General features: G+C 43.7%; 1 pseudogene; it reads right to left on the bottom strand.

Annotated features, from left to right (window-relative positions):
- Nucleotides 1-322: 322 nt before the first annotated feature.
- Nucleotides 323-9473, bottom strand: LOC138368210 (cystathionine gamma-lyase-like; annotated as a pseudogene).
- Between the last annotated feature and the right edge of the window lie 355 nt (nucleotides 9474-9828).

Raw genomic sequence — 9828 nt, 5'->3', positions numbered from 1 at the left:
TGTGGTGGTGGTGGTGAAGGTAGTGTGGTGGTGGTGAAGGTATTGTGGTGGTGGTGGTGAAGGTAGTGTGGTGGTGGTGGTGGTGAAGGTAGTGTGGTGGTGGTTGTGGTGGTGAAGGCAGTGTGGTGGTGGTGGTGAAGGTAGTGTGGTGGTGGTGAGAACATGAAGTGTAAATCTGGTATTAGCCTCCACTAGCAAAATCTGGTTACAGCACAAGAATATCTTCCAATATTCCTGAGTGTATGAAATAATTACAAAGCTCAAAGTACTTTATACCATATGGTCTGAAGTCACTTATAACAGGGCAATCACAGATACAGTGTTGGAGAGTATGTCCCAGCTCTTATTCACATAGTTTACAATTGGAATGTTCACCATTGGGGGATTCATTACCTGCAGCCACCTTCCATAGATATCGATACCCCAGCCTAATTCTGGCAATTACAATATCACACTGTCTAGTGGATGGTTTATCCTGAAGTGCATTGGACATCACCTGTGATCTTATGACCATTTTGATGAGTCAATATATTCTCCCTTGTATTCATGAAGTTAATTTAAAAGGGAATTCCATTCACCCAGTAAGTATTAAAAGATTAAAGTTCCCTCACACTCGGTATTATTTGACTGGTCTCCTCATGAGTCAATTAGCCTAATTATCAAACTTCCAGGAGTGGTGGCAGCATTATATGTTTATGAGTAAACTGATCTTCCATCTGATGTGTTAGAATTGCAAAGATATGTTTAACATCTTGGACATTTCTCTCCCCTCCTTCCCCCCCAATAACTGGTTTCGTCAATTTCTGCTGCGAGGGCAGACTATCACCCCAGAGAACTGGCAAAATACAGTTATTACAGCCTAAAGTTTTACCAGTTTAGTTTAGCAACCATTACGGTGAGTTTTTGTGGGAAGTGTTACAATGGTGACATGTATCTAACGTTACAATTGGTAGCAGCAGTGCTTGTTGCCCACGTAACAATAACAATAACACTATAACAAAATAACATCATCAACATCAACAATTAGCAACGGTAATGTCTTCTCACTCACATAATAACATAGGGTAAAAAAAAAGACCACACTTGTGAATTTATGAAACTCGTGTAAGGAATTTACACCAAGTCTTTCACACACACTCAGAAGAGTGCGAAAGACTGTAAATTCCTTACATAAATTTCACAAATACACAAGTGTGGGTTTTTTTTCCAGTAATAACAACCTTAATAACCCTCCGGAGACTGATAGATCCCAAGCCAACACCAAACCAATATCAAGTTATAATCACAAATATGTTTGGTCCCCACACAGACAAACATTGTCTATTGCACTAGATAATTATATCCCACAGGCCTTTAGATTATCTTGTAGGCATTTTACTGGTAGAGTTTCCTCGTCATTTGGGACCTGGAAAAAAGAGATAAGCTTAGTACTAACATCCAATAAAAGTCATTTATCATTATATGTTTATGCTTGTTGTTTAATGTTGTTTAAGATTCTCTACCTGGAACAAAAAGTTCCATGCAGCACGGGCTACGGTGAGCCCGTAGTACATATTTATGCTATTTCTATCCAATTTCATACATATTTTTATGCTTACTTGTACCAAAGTTGGGACAAATTATAACATTTTCAATCGAGAAAATAATCCAGATTTGTTTAAGCGTAATTATAATGTTTAACTGTATATATGTGGTTAATGATGCAATACAGAAAGTTAAATAAACTTTGGAAATAAATAAACAATTATGTTTAAACAATATTATAATGATCAGACTAAAAATCTAACCAGGTATAGCCAAGCCTAACTTATTTTAACCAGTTATAGCTTAGCCTAACTTATTCTAACCAGTTATAGCTTAGCCTAACTTATTCTAACCAGTTATAGCTTAGCCTAACTTATTCTAACCAGTTATAGCTTTGCCTAACTTAATCTAACCAGTTTGCCAAAGCTAAGAGTGACTCGATCAACGTTACCACTGACCACAGCTCTGAGAGCTTGATCAAGGTCTTTGATGAGGTGGTGAGCCGGCTCTAAGCCACACGACACACGGACGAGGCCATCTGTGATGCCCAAGTTCTCTCTAGTCTCTGCTGGCAGACACTTGTGGCTCATCACACACCTGTTGAAAATACATAAACGAAAAGTTGCAATGACTGGTATGTAATTTCTAGTTTATATTTTTATTAATTTAAATGTTTTGTTTTATATTTAAACTTCAGTTTTTGTTAGATTTTTGCCAATTTTAATTTATATGTTTCATTTGCTAGTGTGACAGTTTGTTAAGTTGGGTAAGAAAGGGAGAATTTAACTCTAAGAGAGATGAACAAGGCCCGTGACGAGGATTCGAACCTGCGTCCAAGAGCATCCCAGACGCTGCCTTTTAATCGACTGAACTACGACATGGTTAAAAGAACCCTCGTCACGGCCCTTTGAAATTCGAAATTTCATTTCAAATTACGTCCCCTTTTGGTCATAGCGCGCATACGAGCCAAAAGCGACGATATTTTTTAAGAGGACGGGTTGTTAGCATGCTTATAACACCTGTCAGCTGGATTATAGTTCGATTCCTCACAGTGGATGTGCATTTATATTTGAGTTAACTTTAAATGTCAGTTTTTTTATTTTTTTATTCATTACGTCTACCATACCCATGCTGTGGGAGGTAGTGGAAAAGGTTACAGAGGCACACATGGGGGCTCAGGAACTCTGAATTACTGTAAAAATAATCCAATTCAATGCTCAATTGAAAAACAAATATTAACCAAAACCCTTCATTAACTCACGGAGGTTGACAGAAAGACTCAGCCCCTCCCAAGCTAGTTGCGAAAGTAAACATCTTTAACTGCTTGCAAAAGTGAGTCGATGCTTTTAAAGTGTTTCCCTTGATGCAGAAGGAGAACATGCCGGAGTGGCCGTAACACTGACGCTTCGACAGCTGTAAACACCATCAACACAGTTTACTGTCATCTATATACCAAGGACATTGACATTGAAATAGGTTTATTGAGGTAAAATACACTGGAGTAAAGTGAGAGATAATTGTGCCTGCTGAACTTGTGTTTCCTGGCAGACGCGTACAGCTACTCTAACTATAAAGGCACCTTGTTGTGTATGGTTGTTAGGCACGTTATTGTGTATGGTTGCTAGGCACGTTGTTGTGCATGGTTGCTAGGCACGTTGTTGTGCATGGTTCCTAGGCACGTTATTGTGTATGGTTGCTAGGCACGTTGTTGTGCATGGTTGCTAGGCACGTTGTTGTGCATGGTTGCTAGGCACGTTGTTGTGCATGGTTGCTAGGCACGTTGTTGTGCATGGTTGCTAGGCACGTTGTTGTGCATGGTTGCTAGGCACGTTGTTGTGCATGGTTGCTAGGCACGTTGTTGTGCATGGTTGCTAGGCACGTTGTTGTGCATGGTTGCTAGGCACGTTGTTGTGCATGGTTGCTAGGCACGTATTGTGCATGGTTGCTAGGCACGTTGCAACAGAGGGTTGGGAGAAAAGGAAGCTTGCACATCACCACGGGGAGTTGCACGATTGCGCCACACAATTGATATTGAACATTAACATTTTATGTATTAACAACGGACTCCAAGAGCTGAAGATCAAGCTGGTGTTTCAATTATGGCAGTGAAAGGTTATGCCGGTACACTTGCACCATCCCTCACAACAGATCACCATCTTCTATGCCAGCACATCATTGGCTGATATAATTTCACGTACCAACTCCCATCACAGCATCAGAATCACCCAAAAAAGGAAAACTGGTTGAGGCACTACCCAGTACACTACTCCTCTTTACCTTATCTCCCAGTTCTTTTCCTGACTCTTCCATCTCCTGCTTACCATGTTGTTGTTGTTAAAGATTCGCTACCTGGAACATAAAGTTCCAAGTAGCACGGGCTATGGTGAGCCCGTAGTGCCTTTTAAGCACTATGGGAATATATTGCTCTCAACTCCCTGCATTACCACGAGGACAAAAATATAATGCAATGGTAAAGTTTCTAACAGTTTAATGAACCAATACCTTTAATGTGTTAAGTATGCTTTTATATAATGTATTTTTTTATATAAGGCATTATATTGGGTCAATAAAACCTGAAAATGTGATGATAATAATTATCTAAATTAGAAACTAGAAAAATTCACACTGAGCCTAATCATTTCTGGTTTCAGTTGCAAGATTTTGTTAAAAAAATTATTAAAATGTAAATTTTTCAAGCTTCAAGCGACGGTTAAAGTGGAAAATGCACTTCCTTACCTCATGCTGAGGGTGAGATGGTAACCCAGGGTGAATGACCTTCTCCACACAAGGGTGGTCTCCAAAAAACTTGGCCACTGCTAAACCATTCTTCATGTGTTGTTCCATTCTCAGTGCCAAGGTTTTGAGTGACCGATTAACCAAGTAACACTCAAGTGGGGAAGGAACAGATCCAATAGCATTTTGGAAGAAACGAAGTTCATCATGAAGGTCATCCCTGTAAGTGACAATGGTATTTAAAAATACACAAGTTTTGACGAAACTTACTCAAACTTTAATTTACATTTTATAATAGAAAATATGTTACCTGTAACTTAAATTAGTTTACAAGCTTTATAATATTATAAATATAACAAATAAGAATCAACGTAAAGAATATTGTTTTTCAAATACTTTTTCATGTATATATTCTTATAAATATAAAGAGTGCTTTTGTTAAGGCGTCACTTAGCCAGTAACCAGGTTCTTTACTTATCAAACTGTATATGGGGCCTTATAGTGCCTCTTCTTACTCGATCCCACCCCGAGTCATAGGTAAGTAATTAAGAACTAGCAGTAATAATCTAAAGGAAAACGGAAATGAACACTAAACTGAACTATCACCAGGTGTACTTCTCAACTATACATATGTACATGACATAACACTGCTGGTGTCACTCTCGCACACCACACATAACTAATAATTACACATAATACTGTAATATTCTATCCCTGCGAGTTCACCTTTCTCAGTAAATCATGGGCCAGACCTCTACAGTATTGTTACAGTGCCAAAAAACACCGCTCCTCTTCCCAGCAACACTGGCAGGGGCTCCAGCAACACTGCAGGGGTCTCCAGCAACACTGGCAGGGGTCCTCCAGCAACACACTGGCAGGGGTCTCCAGCAACACACTGGCAGGGGTCTCCAGCAACACAACTGCAGGGGTCTCCAGCAAACACTGGCAGGGGTCTCCAGCAACACTGGCAGGGGTCTCCAGCAAACCACTAGCAGGGGTCTCCAGCAACACATCTGGCAGGTGTCTCCAGCAACACTGGCAGGGGTTCTCCAGCAAACCACTGGAAGGGTCATCCAGCAACACACTGGCATGGGGTGTGCGCAGCAACACACTGGCAGGGGTCTCCAGCAACACTGGCAGGGGTCTCCAGCAACCAATGGCAGGGGTCTCCAGCAACACTGAGCATGGGTCCTCCACACACACTAGCAGGGGTCTCATCCCCAACACAACCTGGCAGGGGTCTCCAGTACACACACTGGTAGGGTCTCCAGCAACACTGGCATTGGTCGTCTCCAGCAACACTGCGGGTCTCCCAGCAACACACTGGCAGGGGTCTCCAGCAACACTGGCAGGGGTCTCCAGCAACACACTGCAGGGGTACTTCCAGCAACACACTGGCAGGGGGTCTCCCAGCAACACTGGCAGGGGTCTCCACAACACTGGCAGGGGTCCTCCAGCAACACTGGCAGGGGTCTCCAGCAACACTGGCAGGGGTCTCCAGCTAACACTGGCAGGGGTCTCCGGCCACACTGGGCAGGGGTCTCCAGCAACACACTGGCGAGGGGTCCTCCAGCAACACTGGCAGAGGTCTCTCCAGCAACACTGGCAGGGGTCTCCAGCAACACACTGGCTGGGGTCTCCAGCAACACTGGCAGAGGTCTCCAGCAACACACTGGCAGAGGTTTCCAGCAACACTGGCAGAGGTCTCCAGCAACACAGGCAGGGGTCTCCAGCAAACACTCGCAGAGGTCTCCAGCAACACACTGGCAGAGGTCTCCAGCAACACTGGCAGGGTCTCCAGCAACACACTGGCAGGGGGTCTCCAGCAACACACTGGCAGGGGTCTTCAGCAACACACTGGCAGGGGTCCTCCAGCAACACACTGGCAGGGGTCTCCAGCAAACACTGGCAGGGGTCTCCAGAAACACGCTGGCAGGGGTCTCCAGCAACACTGGCAGGGGTCTTCCAGCAACACACTGGCAGGGGCGTCTCCAGCACACATGGAAGGGTTCTCTAACAACACTGGCAGGGGTCTCCAGCAACACACTGGCAGGGGTCTCCAGCAACACTGGCAGGTGGTCTCCTAACAACACTGGCAGGGGTCTCCAGCAACACACTGGCAGGGGTCTCCAGCAACACACTGGCAGGGGTCTCCAGCAACACACTGACAGGGGTCTCCAGCAAACATTGGCAGGGGTCTCCAGCAGCACACTGGCAGGGGTCTCCAGCAACACACTGGCAGGGTTCTCCAGCAACACACTGGCAGGGGTCTCCAGCAACACTGGCAGGGGTCTCCAGCAACACACTGACAGGGATCTCCAGCAACAAACTGGCAGGGGTCTCCAGCAACACTGGCAGGGGTCTCCAGCAACACTGGCAGGGGTCTCCAGCAACACTGGCAGAGGTCTCCAGCAACACACTGGCAGAGGTCTCCAGCAACACACTGGCAGGGGGTCTCCATCAACATACTGGCAGGGGTCTCCAGCAACACATTGGCAGGTGTCTCCATCAACACACTGGCAGGGGTCTCCAGCAACACTGGCAGAGGTCTCCAGAAACACTGGCAGAGGTCTCCAGCAACACACTGGCAGAGGGTCTCCAGCAACTCAGCTTGGCCATCCCGGGACGTCGGTTCAATCACCAATACTTCACTAAGTATCACAGAGAAAGAGAAAAAGAGAGAGAGAGAGAGAGAAGAGAGAGAAGAGAGAGAGAGAGAGAGACGAGAGAGAGGAGAGAGAGAGAGAGAGAGAGAGATGAGAGAGAGAGGAGAGAGAGAGAGAGAGAAGAAGAGAGAAGAGAGAGAGAGAGAGAGAGAGAGCGAGAGAGAGAGCGCGAGAGAGAGAGAGAGAGAGAGAGAGAGAGAGAGAGATGAGAGAGAGAGAAGAAGAGAGATGAGAGAGAGAGAGAGAGAGAGAGTAGAGAGAGAGAGAGAGAGAGAGACAGAGAGAGAGACCAGGAGAGAGAGAAGAGAGAGAGAGAGAGAGAGAGAGAGAGAGATGAGAGAGAGGGAGAGAGAGAGAGAGAGAGAGACGAGAGACGAGAGAGAGAGAGAGAGAGTAAGAGAGAGAGAGAGAGAGAGAGAGAGAGAGAGAGAGAGAGAGAGAGAGAGAGAGAGAGAGAGAGAGAGAGAGAGAGAGAGAGAGAGAGAGAGAGAGAGAGGAAGGGCGAGAGGGAAGGAGAGAGAGAGAAAGGGGTTGTTGGAAGAAAGAGGAGTGTGTGGAGAGGGGAAGGGAAGGTGTGATGGAGAGGATAGGAGGGGGGGGGGCAACAGGAATGGATGACAGAGAAGGGGTTGGAGGGGGAATGGGAGAGAGGGCAATAGAGAGGTGAGGGGTTGGAGGGGGAATGGGAGAGAGGGCAATAGAGAGGTGAGGGGTTGGAGGGGGAATGGGAGAGAGGACAATAGAGAGGTGAGGGGTTGGAGGGGGAGTGGGAGAGAGGGCAATAGAGAGGTGAGGGGTTGGAGGGGGAGTGGGAGAGAGGGCATTAGAGAGGTGAGGGTAGAGAGAAGAACCCGCCGCAGCCGCCTACACCATATAGTGTGTAAACGCAAGTGATGACGTTTGGGTTCGTCCTGGACATAAAGGTCCATGACTGGCCAAAATGTGGCCACTTCGAGAAACCCGTCCTCCTGATACCACGTCACATTTAAACGTGTACTTTACATACGACCAAAAACTGATGGTCTAAAAATGGCTCGCAAAATTGACATACTGTCCCGTTTTCTGTTTTGGCTCATCTGATAGGTTAGGATAAGGGCACTTTTAGCACGGCAATTTCTCTGACGTTTGGAAATCTTAGGAGGAAGGGCTGCATGCTTAAATTTTGGCCCGCCAGTGCTGTATTACTTGCACCCTTATGTGAATAAAAGTTATCAGAAATATTGTAAATAATTGTTTGTATCTTTTGAACTTGCTAACATCGTTTTGGTAACCACTTATTAAGGAAAGTCCTTAACCTAGATCTGGTAATGTTTTAAACTCAGTGGCTGTGTGATCTCACAGTGTGTGTGTTGTAAGGCTGTCTTCAATTAATAGCCTAATATTTCCGGCTATTAATTGGATAATTACCTTTTAATCTCTGTTCAGGTTAGGTTTAATATACCAGGCATGTTACTAATTATTACTGATTGATACTATGATATTTTTGTGGAGTGATTTTTCTCTCTTATAATTATACCTCCCAACGGTCATAATGTAAAGGGATCCTGCATGTTGGCTTAGTATTTTTATGAAGATTTTTAACGTCATTGGCTGTGTAAGTTACTGGAGAGACCTTAATTTTGTTTTTTGTACTATTTGCAACAGTAATTAATGGGCGATCCAGTGAAATAGCTGGTCATGTTATACTGCTAGATAAGTGTTGAAGTGCCTTTGTTATCATTCTAGCCTAATCTGGAGTATTAATTTAGTGGCACTTTTGTAAATTAAGTTGTTTTATAACGTTTATAATTTTATCTGCACCTGTAAAATATATAGTTACCAAATTTGAGCTGGCATTTTAGTTATCCTAAACGTTTGTGTACACAGGCTATAATTCCGTTCTTCAGTCTAGTACAGAGGTGAGTGCTTATTCATGTATTGAATTTAATGGAAACCCTTGTGGACAACGAACCTCATTGTCAGCAGGTGTTTAAACAGCTGGGAACATGTGTTGAACACTGAATGGTCAATTTCCATCAAAATCAAATAGAATGTAACAAAAAATATAATACTGTAATATAAACAGAACACAAAAACTATTCAAAGAACACCATTACTTTGCATCACCGAGAAACTTTGCATTACCGATTAGTGCAGACAGCTCCCATGATAACGTCAGTGTGTCCGTTGATATACTTTCGTTATCGAATGCATCACTAAATCTGCTCAAGATCAAGAGGGTCGTTGAAAATATGGAGACATAAATGTGTTATCCACAACCATGAATGATGTGGTATGCTTTTTCACTATGGCTGCCACAGCTGCAATGTCAACAATCTTCATTGTTGGATTGGTTGGAGATTCAATCCAAACCATCTTCGTGTTGGGTTTAAATGCTGCTTCCACATTCTTTAAATCAACAGCATCAACAAAATCTACCTCAATTCCCATCCTGAAAAGGATCATTATGAAATTATAAATAAAATTCCCTAAACATAAATGAAATAATATAGTATTGTACTGACATTATTGCACAAGTATTGAGCAGTATACACAATAATGATTTTATAGAAAAGGGAATGCAGGTGCGGAGACGTTGCCAGAAGGGATGAGGTTATCTTGAGATGATTTCGGGGCTTTAGTGTCCCTGGTCACTATTATAGTGGCAATGTGTCAGGGGATTGGAGAAGAAAACAGTGAGTATACCACTGCTACTATACCATTAAGTAGAAAAAAAGGTGCAATTGCAGTAGTGACAAAAAATTAAGAGGCATTAGTTTAGAAAGTGTAGTGAGCATAAAGTGGCAGGATAGTGATCAAAAGAGTACAGGAAATTACAGAGTAATTTATCATTGATAAACAAATAGGGCTCAGTGGAGAAAGAAGGCTTATAGATTAGTTATTTGCAATACAACATCTTACACAG

Source organism: Procambarus clarkii, chromosome 3 (assembly GCF_040958095.1).
Source record: "Procambarus clarkii isolate CNS0578487 chromosome 3, FALCON_Pclarkii_2.0, whole genome shotgun sequence".
In the NCBI taxonomy this organism is placed as follows: domain Eukaryota; kingdom Metazoa; phylum Arthropoda; class Malacostraca; order Decapoda; family Cambaridae; genus Procambarus; species Procambarus clarkii.
Note: the sequence above shows the minus strand (reverse complement) of the source record. Positions and strands in the feature narration are given on the sequence as shown.